The sequence below is a fragment of the Palaemon carinicauda genome, chromosome 11 (genome assembly GCF_036898095.1).
Source record: "Palaemon carinicauda isolate YSFRI2023 chromosome 11, ASM3689809v2, whole genome shotgun sequence".
Lineage (NCBI taxonomy): Eukaryota > Metazoa > Arthropoda > Malacostraca > Decapoda > Palaemonidae > Palaemon > Palaemon carinicauda.
In genome coordinates, this window is record NC_090735.1 from 8,003,216 (window position 1) to 8,013,160 (window position 9,945).

The following is a 9,945-nucleotide window of genomic DNA, read 5'->3' on the forward strand; positions in this document are numbered from 1 at the left end:
TCACATAAACAAAACGTATGAGCATGCTCGTATAACGATGACGTCATTCTAGTTGATATTAGCCACAAAGAGACTGTCTTTAATAAGTAACATCTCAATGTTTCCTTTATAAAGAAAAAAAATTGCTTGTAATATAAATAACATCTTATCTACTTGACCTTTTACAAAGACTGTTTAAATAAAAGAAAATCTTGTTGAAATTTCCAATGAATTAGTTTTCCGTTCTGATCATATAGTACTTGAACAAGCTCCTGTCACAGGAAGTAAACAAAACCTCCAATAGTTTTTGATATTGCAAACTATTTTAATGGCCGGAAATAGAGCATGAGCATTCGTCTACCTGGTTTCCACATATTTAAGCTATCCTAATTCAACTAGAGTCATGTTTCATATACAAATATTCATACGGAAACTGATTACCAATCTGACAGCTTATCTACATAGATAAAATTAACTTATCTAGAGAACCAAGAGGCTAGCATTTTCTTTCAACCGAGCATGACCTTGCTATTTATTAGCTAGCTGTGACTGTCAAAAATATTTATAACCTTGTACTGAGGGATACACAGGATGTCCTTTCATGGCTGTGATGTGCAAATTACTTTTTGCATGACTTATGAATCAATAACGTACTCTCATTCATGTTACTTGTGACGTAGGAGGCATGAGTCACAATTAATATAAGTAGCAAAGGAGATCTTTAAGATTAGCTCACGTGAATATGACTCATATACAGTACGTGTGAAGATAAAATCCCAAACAACATGAAGAGATAAAGAATTAAAGAGTTAAAATACAAAAAAAAAAAAAACAATAATTGCTATCTTTATTAACAATGAAATCATGGAAACCATGTAATTCTTTAGGTACAATAACTTTTTAGTGTTCTACTTCTACCCCCCAACTTCTTTCCATCTTAACCTTTCATTCATACCGCAAAAATGTTTCTCCCAGATCCTAAATTCACAAATCGTTTAGAATTTCTTGTGTAGACCTATATGCCAACAATTAGGTTCTCTCCATATTATTATTATTATTATTATTATTATTATTATTATTATTATTATTATTATTATTATTATTATTATTAGCTAAGCTACAATCCTACTTGGAAAAGCAGGATGTTCTAAGCCCAAGGGGTCCAACAGGGAAAATAGCCCAGTGAAGAAAGAAAATAAGTAAACTTAAAAAAAAGTAAGGAACTATTAAACTAAAACATTTTAAGAACAGTAACAACATTGAAATAAATCTTTCATATCTAAACAATTAAAAACTTAGAAAATACAAGAGTAATAGAAATATTATTATTATTATTATTATTATTATTATTATTATTATTATTATTATTATTATTATTATTATTATTTTATTATTATTGGCTAAGCTACAATCCTACTAAGGAAAAGCAGGATGCTATAAGCCCAAGGGCTCCAACAGGGAAAATAGCCCAGTGAGGAAAGGAAACAAGGAAAAGATAAAATATTTTAAGAACAGTAATAACATAAAAATAGATAAAATAAATCTAGCTTTCCTTGTTCCTTTCTTGCACTCTTCGTCAGTAGCCTTGACTTCCGCGCACTATGAAATAGAAGTTGAAAGTGATTGTATCTCAAGTTGGAAGAAATAATCCAGAAGAATATATGGGCTCAGTGAGAGGCCGCATATATGTTGTATAGACCGAATAATGCCTACACAGTAGGCTGATGGTACTAACCTCTTTCAAGGTTATCCAGAGAATCGTGCTCACCGTAATCTTCTTGGTCAGTCTGGCTCATCGGCTTGATGGAATATTTAGTGCTAAAAAATGACATACTTTAGAGGAATTTGCATTTTTCTTCCTCTTGTTTATAGGGTAACAAAATAATAGCTTGCTGCTTATATTATCATTAAACTCACGTGAATAGATATATATATATATATATATATATATATATATATATATATATATATATATATATATATATATATATATATAGTGTGTGTGTGTGTTGAAGCCTCTGGTGCCATAGTTGATAGTGACCTTGCCTTTCATTTGAAGAGACTAGGGTTTGATCATATATATATATATATATATATATATGTGTGTGTGTGTGTGTGTGTATAATATATATAATATATATACATATATATACACACATATATATGTATATGTATATATATATATATATATATATATATATATATATATATATATATATATATACACACATATATGTATATGTATATATATATATATATATATATATATATATATATATATATATATCAAAACACCGAGTAGTAAAATTTATAAATTGCACTGTGTTGACAAAATAAAATTCAAGAAATCGCAAAACTTTAGATGTCGCATTGACAAGACTAGCAGAATATACGGATCATAGATATTAAAGATGTCTATTATCTCCGCTAGCGAGTACAATCTATACTGTATACCCATTATACTAATGTGGTATAGAATGACACAAAATTCTGCCTTCTTTTTTCCTAGAATTTTTTTTTTTTATTTAATTTTCTACAGGGAAAAGCCCTACTCTGGTTTGACCACCCTGTGGTATTGGGCCGTGTTATAAGGTTTGTGGACAATGAAGGCCCCCCCCCCCCACCCCACAAAAGTCAGACTTGAACAGACTTTTTTTTCGAACTGTTCGACAACCAAATACCCCGTTCACGCGTTCGAACATCACTTCAAACACTTGTCTGTCGAACCGCGTTCGACAAACTGTTCGACAATGTAAATCCGTCTTTAGAGTTTACCAATAGGCCTACTCTTTTCAGACTGTAAGATGTTTCTTCCCTAATTTCTTGAATTATTCTTCTATTCCATCCATTATGTAACTAAAATTATCTTGTTATCCATTATTTTCCTTAGATGGTTGTATTCTTGGTTTCATTTTTAATTTCCTTCCTGTTGCAACTACATGGATTTCCATATAGGTCTACTGATATCTTATTCCGGTTTTATATCATTACTTCTATTGTATCATCTGTCTTTCAGTCATTGTGCATAATTGTATTTATTTCCATACGTGCATCTCCCTTCTTTGTGGAATTTGCAATGCATTTAATGCATTTGTTTCTTTGTCATGTTTCTGTCTACCATTTTCTCATACTGGCTGTGAGTATGGAGGAATATACAGTATATGCTCAGCCCTTGTTATTATTATTATTATTATTATTATTATTATTATTATTATTATTATTATTATTATTATTATTATTATTACAAGCTAGGTTATAACCCTAGTTGGAAAAGCAAGATGCTATAAGCCCAAGGGCTCCAACAGGGAAAAAATAGCAATCGATTTCTAAAACAGTCGCATTTTCTTTCAATACTCCTAGGCAAGTCTTCTTCTATCCTCTTTTTCGTTTACTTCTACCCCCGCCCCCGGTTGCTTTGTTCATTATTGATTATTGTACTCTCACCCCCTTCTGTCTCTTTTTTTTTTCTTTCTTCACTGGTGGGTCTTTGGTCTAATAATCCAACTGCTTTGTCTACATTTTCTGGGTTGTGTTTCGTTAATAACTCTTTGTCGAGAGCCTTCAGGTCCTCGATTATAGACCAATGAACACCTACCGTTAGTGTTTTGATCTGGTAGTTCACCTAAGCAATTCTCTAGTCTAGTCTTTCTTTAACGGGCTGTCAAAGCAAAAGCCCGTGTTCCACACTGAACAGAATAGTCTTTCTTTATATTTCTGGCACTCTTTCTTGGCCCTTAACATTTCCACATCCTTGATCGTACTGGTTTCTATCTTTAACAGTAGCATATTTAACGTTCCTAAGTGATTATAGATATCCAAAATTGGGATTTCATCTGTTCCTTTCTTATTGTTGCTCCTCTCATCCCTATTCTCCCATCAGGAATGTTTTCGTTTCTGTCGAGCAACCCACTAGGACCAAAATTGACCATCGATCTTTTCGGCAATTTTTTATCATTACTACTTTACTTTACTTTAAGGGCTGCTTTTCTGGTCCTATACTGCAAGGGAACCCTACTCTCTACAGAAACTTCAGTCATTTTATCGTAAATATTCCAAGGCGTTCAGCATTTCACACAGCACATTGCTCGTTTATTATCAAATCCACAATATCGAAGCACTAAGAAGACAAGAAATCTCCAGTTTCTTCTCGAAATCCTTTATATGTTCCATAGAAATCTGTTGACATTTTGCCGTAGTTGCTAAATTCAGGCACTGCAGATAGTACCACTGCTTACATCAACCACCCTGCACATTCGTCCTCTGGGCCTATTTCTCTCACACAGCTGATACAGGCACGAATCACTCGTTATCAGGATCAAATCACTATTATTCCCTTTCTGTTTGGACGAGAATATTGGCATATGTTGACCACCTTCCATTGACTTTTCTTCCACAATGTGCCTAATATTCCCTATCTATACGAGTCTAATTTCTCGTCCACTTTGGCTATTTTCCCTAGGTCAATCCTAGAGATAATTGACATCTCTAGGCTGCTTCCTTTCATTTCTAGGTAACTTTAATCCTTCTACATCTAGTATTCTAGGTAGCATACTTGACCAATATAATGAACATATAAACAACCAAAAATACTATTTCCCACTATTTAGGAGTTGTGGTGACTTGTTGGTAATGTCCTAACCTGGTGATCACCAGACTGGGGTTCGAGTCCCGCTCAAACTCGTTAGTTCCATTGGTGGCTCAACCTCACACTCCTTGTGAGCTAAGGATGGGGTGTTTGGGGGAGCCTATAGGTCTATCTGCTGAGTCATTAACAGCCATTACCTGGCACTCCTTGGCCCTAGCTTGGGTGAAGAGGGGACTTGGGCGCTGACCATATGTATAAATGGTTAGCCTCTTGGGCATTCTCCTGCTTGATAGGGGAATTTCACTGTCCTTTGCCTCTGTCATTCACGGCCAACCTTTAAAACACAGACAAAGCAACAAAAAGCATATTTCAGAACACTAGCTGAGAACTTAGCAAAGTAAAGTACTTGACTAAATATTGCAAGTTATGGAGTCCAACGACAGATTGTTTGCACTTGAAAAATTATGAGGAATAAACTGTCGAGTAATATGTAAATGAACAGACCTAGTTGAGTGATTTAGCGTTGGGATAGTTGTTCAATGAAAAGAGACTCGATGGGAGGTATAGAATAGTTATTAGGTGATTTGGATCAATTTCAAAATCGGAATAGTTGATGGGTTGCTTCCATGCAACTTCATGAAACATTCAAAAGTTCAAATTTGCAACGAATGTCTTTATGTTGAACAAATTGACATTGGTCTCTTTTAAAAATTTATCTATTTTCATGTTGTTATTGTTCTCAAAATAAGTTATTTTAATTGTTCATTATTTCTCTTGCAGATTATTCATTTCCCTATTTTCATTTCCTCACCGGGCCAATTTTCCATGTTAGAACCTTTTGGATTATAGCATCCTGCTTTTCCAACTAGGGTTGTAAAATAATAATAGTAATAATAATAATAATAATAATAATAATAATAATAATAATAATAATAATGATGATGATGATGATGATGATTCTCTTTATTTGTGTGCATCGAGTAAGAAGACTGACAAATCTGTGAAATCTGTTTTTGGACATTCCCTAACTTACAATTTCCAGTCAAATGCCTGACTTTACACAAGATCTGTGTTCATGCCGTGATATGTGATTCATCCTTTTTATCTGTGACCAAACAATTCTTCTTCACCCAAGGGGTTGCTACACTAATAGTTCAGTGGCTACTTTCCTCTTGATAAGGGTAGAAGAGACTCTTTAGCTATGGTAAGCAACTCTCCTAGGAGAAGGACACTCCAAAATCAAACCCTTGTTCTCTAGTCTTGGGTAGTGACATAGCCTCTGTACCATGGTCTTCCACTGTCTTGGGTTGGAGTTCTCTTGCTTGAGAGTACACTCGGGCACACTATTCTATCCAATTTCTCTGCCTCTTGTTTGGTCAAAGTTTTGATAGTTTATATAGGAGATATTAATTTTAATGTTGTTACTGTTCTTAAAATATTTTATTTTCCCTTCTATCCTTTCGTCACAAGGCTATTTTCCCTGTTGGAGTCCCTGGGCTTATAGCATCCTGCGTTTCCAACCAGGGTTGTAGCTTAGCAAGTAATAATAATAATAATAATAATAATAATAATAATAATAATAATAATAATAATGTACACTTGTCTATTTTTATTTGCTTGTGTGTTTATTATAGTCCCCTTCCCGTCTAATAGTATAGATTTTTTAATATCATTCTTACACCGTTATATTTAATTCTAAAGATTTTATCAATCAATGGGTACTAATGTGTTTATGATAATTATTCTACAGCCATAATGATGGGATAGCCTACATGCTTATCCGAATGCTTTGTAATCTCCTTTCTAAATGTAAACTTTGCTTGAAATGCGAGTTTTTTGTTTTCGTTTACTTTTATTCTACAGAGACACACACATATACTGTATAATATATATATATATATATATATATATATATATATATATATATATATATGTATATATATACAGTATATATATATATATATATATGTATATGTATATATATATATATAATATATATATATATATATATATATATATATATACATATATATATACATATATATATATATTATATATATATATGTATATATATATATATATATTTATATATATATATATATATATATATATATATATATATATATATATATATATATACTCTAACCACCTAAAATCCTTTATATACACGTCATATTGTATCGTTTAATGTAAGAGCAAGCATGAACAGCTTAATATAACATCATTAACAGTAATCAGACGTCACAATTTTGATGGAAATCGTAATATGTATAGACTTTGGATGTTTACCTCCCAGTCCTATTTAATTTCTTTTATAAAATCATTTCATTCAAGTCCCTCATTGCAAAAAAAAAGAAAAAAAAAAGAAAAAGAAAGCTGTGGAGTAAATATAGATATTCGCAATTGTAAATTAAATGCTATTTCATTTGATTGCTGAGCGATTGAGGAACTTTGTTTACGGGATATTTGTAGACCTAATTCGATACAGTTGCACAAATCAATTTATAGCTTTCGCTCCAGGGGGTTAGAACCCTGTGATACTTCTTAGGTTCAATTCTCTGGTATATCAGTCGCAGAAATATCCTAAGTAGAAAGCTGTCTTTGAGGAACTTCCATCAGGACGACATGGCTACCGCCCGAAAATAGACATTTCCTCTTACATGAGGGTACACTCGACCACACACTATTCTAATTTATCTTCCTCTTGTTTTGCTAAAGTTTATATAGTTTATGTATGAAATATTTATCTTAATGTTGTTACTCTTCTTAAATTATTTTATTTTTCCTTGTTTCATTTCCTCACTGGGCTATTTTCCTTGTTGGAGCACCTGGGCTTATAGCATCCTGCTTTCCCAGCTAGGGTTGTAGCTTAGCAAGTAATAATAATAATCTATTTTATTTTTCCTTGTTTCCTTTGCTCATTGGGCTATTTTCCTTGTTGGAGCACCTGGGCTTATAGCATCCTGTTTTTCCAGCTAGAGTTGTAGCTTAGCAAGTAATAATAATAATAATAATAATAATAATAATAATAATAATGTCAAAATCCCTTTTATAGCTGTCTCTGTAGTGTAGGCTACAATGCAAAGACGTCAAGAGTCATTGTTGGTACAATGATCAGCTAAATGGATTCACTTGTTGTGTTGGGTATTTCGATAGTGAATGTGCAGTTGGCTTAATTAATACCGGTACACTGACGTCTCCTTACCTTTACACTGAAATGTACCGGAATTAGTGAAGTCAACTGCACCAGACATACACATTTCTTCTATACTATTATTATTATTATTACTACTACTACAACCTAAGCTACAACCGTGGTTGAACATAACGGTATGCTATAAGCCCAATGGTTCCAACTCGGAAAAATAGCCTAGTCTCACGGCCTCACGTTTTATGATCACCAATTAGGCAACACTTATTTCTGTAACTTTCCTTCATGATTCATTGGAATGGACTGAAAAATATCAAGACAACTTCTTTCATTCCATCACTCCATCGTTTTGTAGCAGCAGATTTTAGTGAAATATTTCTTCATTTTTTTCATCGCTATGAACGACAATTATTGAAGGCTAATAGTTTCTTCTAGATGTAGAGGAAGAAAACTTTCGCTTCTACATTCTAAATTACTTACCCTATTGGATCTTAGATCTCACTGTGACCTTAAGCCAAATTAGTAATACCGGTTATTTCACTGCAAACCCAAGTATGACACCTCACAGAACCACCAAGAAAGCATTACTAACTGGAATTTAAACAGCAGGCTACTTAACAGTTTCCAGTCATCGCTGTTTACTCTGTTTATACCCACAAGATGGTAATTTCTGTAGACGTCACTGGAATATAAGAAACAGGAGCAGGATGCAGTGCAATAGTATTGTTTACTTACTTGTTTACTTGTTTTGGGTTTAAATCCAACCCTCCACTGAAGTCGAGTGAACTACTTCGCGGGCGGGTCCATATTAATCATCTAACGAAACATTTTCATTATAACTTATACAATTCTTTGATTGTAGCATCTTCCAAATCATATGATCTTGTGAAAAGTAATGTCTTTGGTTTCTTCTTAAATTCAATTGCTCCCTTTAGGTCCTTCATTTCAGTTGGCAGTTTATTATAATGTCTAGGCGCACAGTAGCTAAAAGCCCTTTCACCAAATTTACTATTTGTTCTTGGTTCAGATAGCCTATGTTTGTCACTCATGTGTCTTGTGTTAACATTTGTTTCTAGTTCTAGTTTATTCAGGCATTCTTTTAGAGGTGGGGTAAATTCGTGTTTTTTATACAAAGAAGAAACGGAAATTATTAAATGAATTCAGCCATTAATAGATCTCGAAATGAAACCAAAACCTGACAATAATTTTTTATTAAAACATCACGGGGAACATCGAAGATCATGGACAGTATAGATTATTGTTTATTTTCATTTTTTTTTTTTGAATGGTTATATTCTTAAAGGAAAACTGCCCGAAGCTCGATTAGATCACACAAAGGAATTACAGTATATCGACTCTGAGATCAAAATATCACTTACGTATTGGGATAAAATATATTGGGACAACTAAATAGGAGACTACAGTGATGACACGGTGAAGACAGTTACATATACCGTAGTTTTTACATACCTGCATACATACTGTACATACTTGTATATATATATATATATATCTATATCTATCTATATATACATACATACATACATACATATATATATATATATATATATATGTATATATATACACACACATATATGTATATATATATATATATATCTATATATACATACATATATATATATATATATATATATATATATATATATATATATATATATATATCTATATATACATACATATATATATATATATATATATATATATGTATATCTATATATATATATATATATATATATATATATATATATATATATATATATATATATATATATACACACACATATAAATATACGTAGGCTGTATATGCGCTGTATATATAATGTAGTAATACCATAATACTTTAATATTTTGCCAAAATAACTAACCATATCCCAAACAGATTACCTCGAGTGTAATACACCAATCAGGAAGAGATCACATAACTCGCACCCTAAACAAATGAAAAACGACATTGGTAATAATACTGCAAATGCTTATATAACACGTAAATAAATAGAAATAAACAATGACTAGCTTCTAATAATAATAATAATAATAATAATACTCATCTTACCTAACATAAATTAGCAAAGAATGTTGGATTTTTACTTGACTGGTCTGGACCCTCTAGTTTGACCTATAGCGCTATACGTCCTTAAATAATCATAGAAAAATTATGTATCCGTTCTAATTTATACATACTTCATTTAACCTAATCTATAGTCATTTT

At 32.1% G+C, this 9,945-nt stretch overlaps 1 protein-coding gene across 1 annotated transcript in view; it reads right to left on the reverse strand.

The window, feature by feature from the left end:
- Positions 1 to 8,213, reverse strand: part of LOC137649953 (inhibitor of nuclear factor kappa-B kinase subunit epsilon-like) — a 127,180-nt gene extending 118,967 nt beyond the window's left edge. The window contains exon 1 of the mRNA XM_068382924.1: positions 8,196 to 8,213. The gene's annotated coding sequence lies outside the window, so the exon portion shown is untranslated. The remainder of the gene's footprint in view (positions 1 to 8,195) is intronic.
- Positions 8,214 to 9,945: the final 1,732 nt, after the last annotated feature.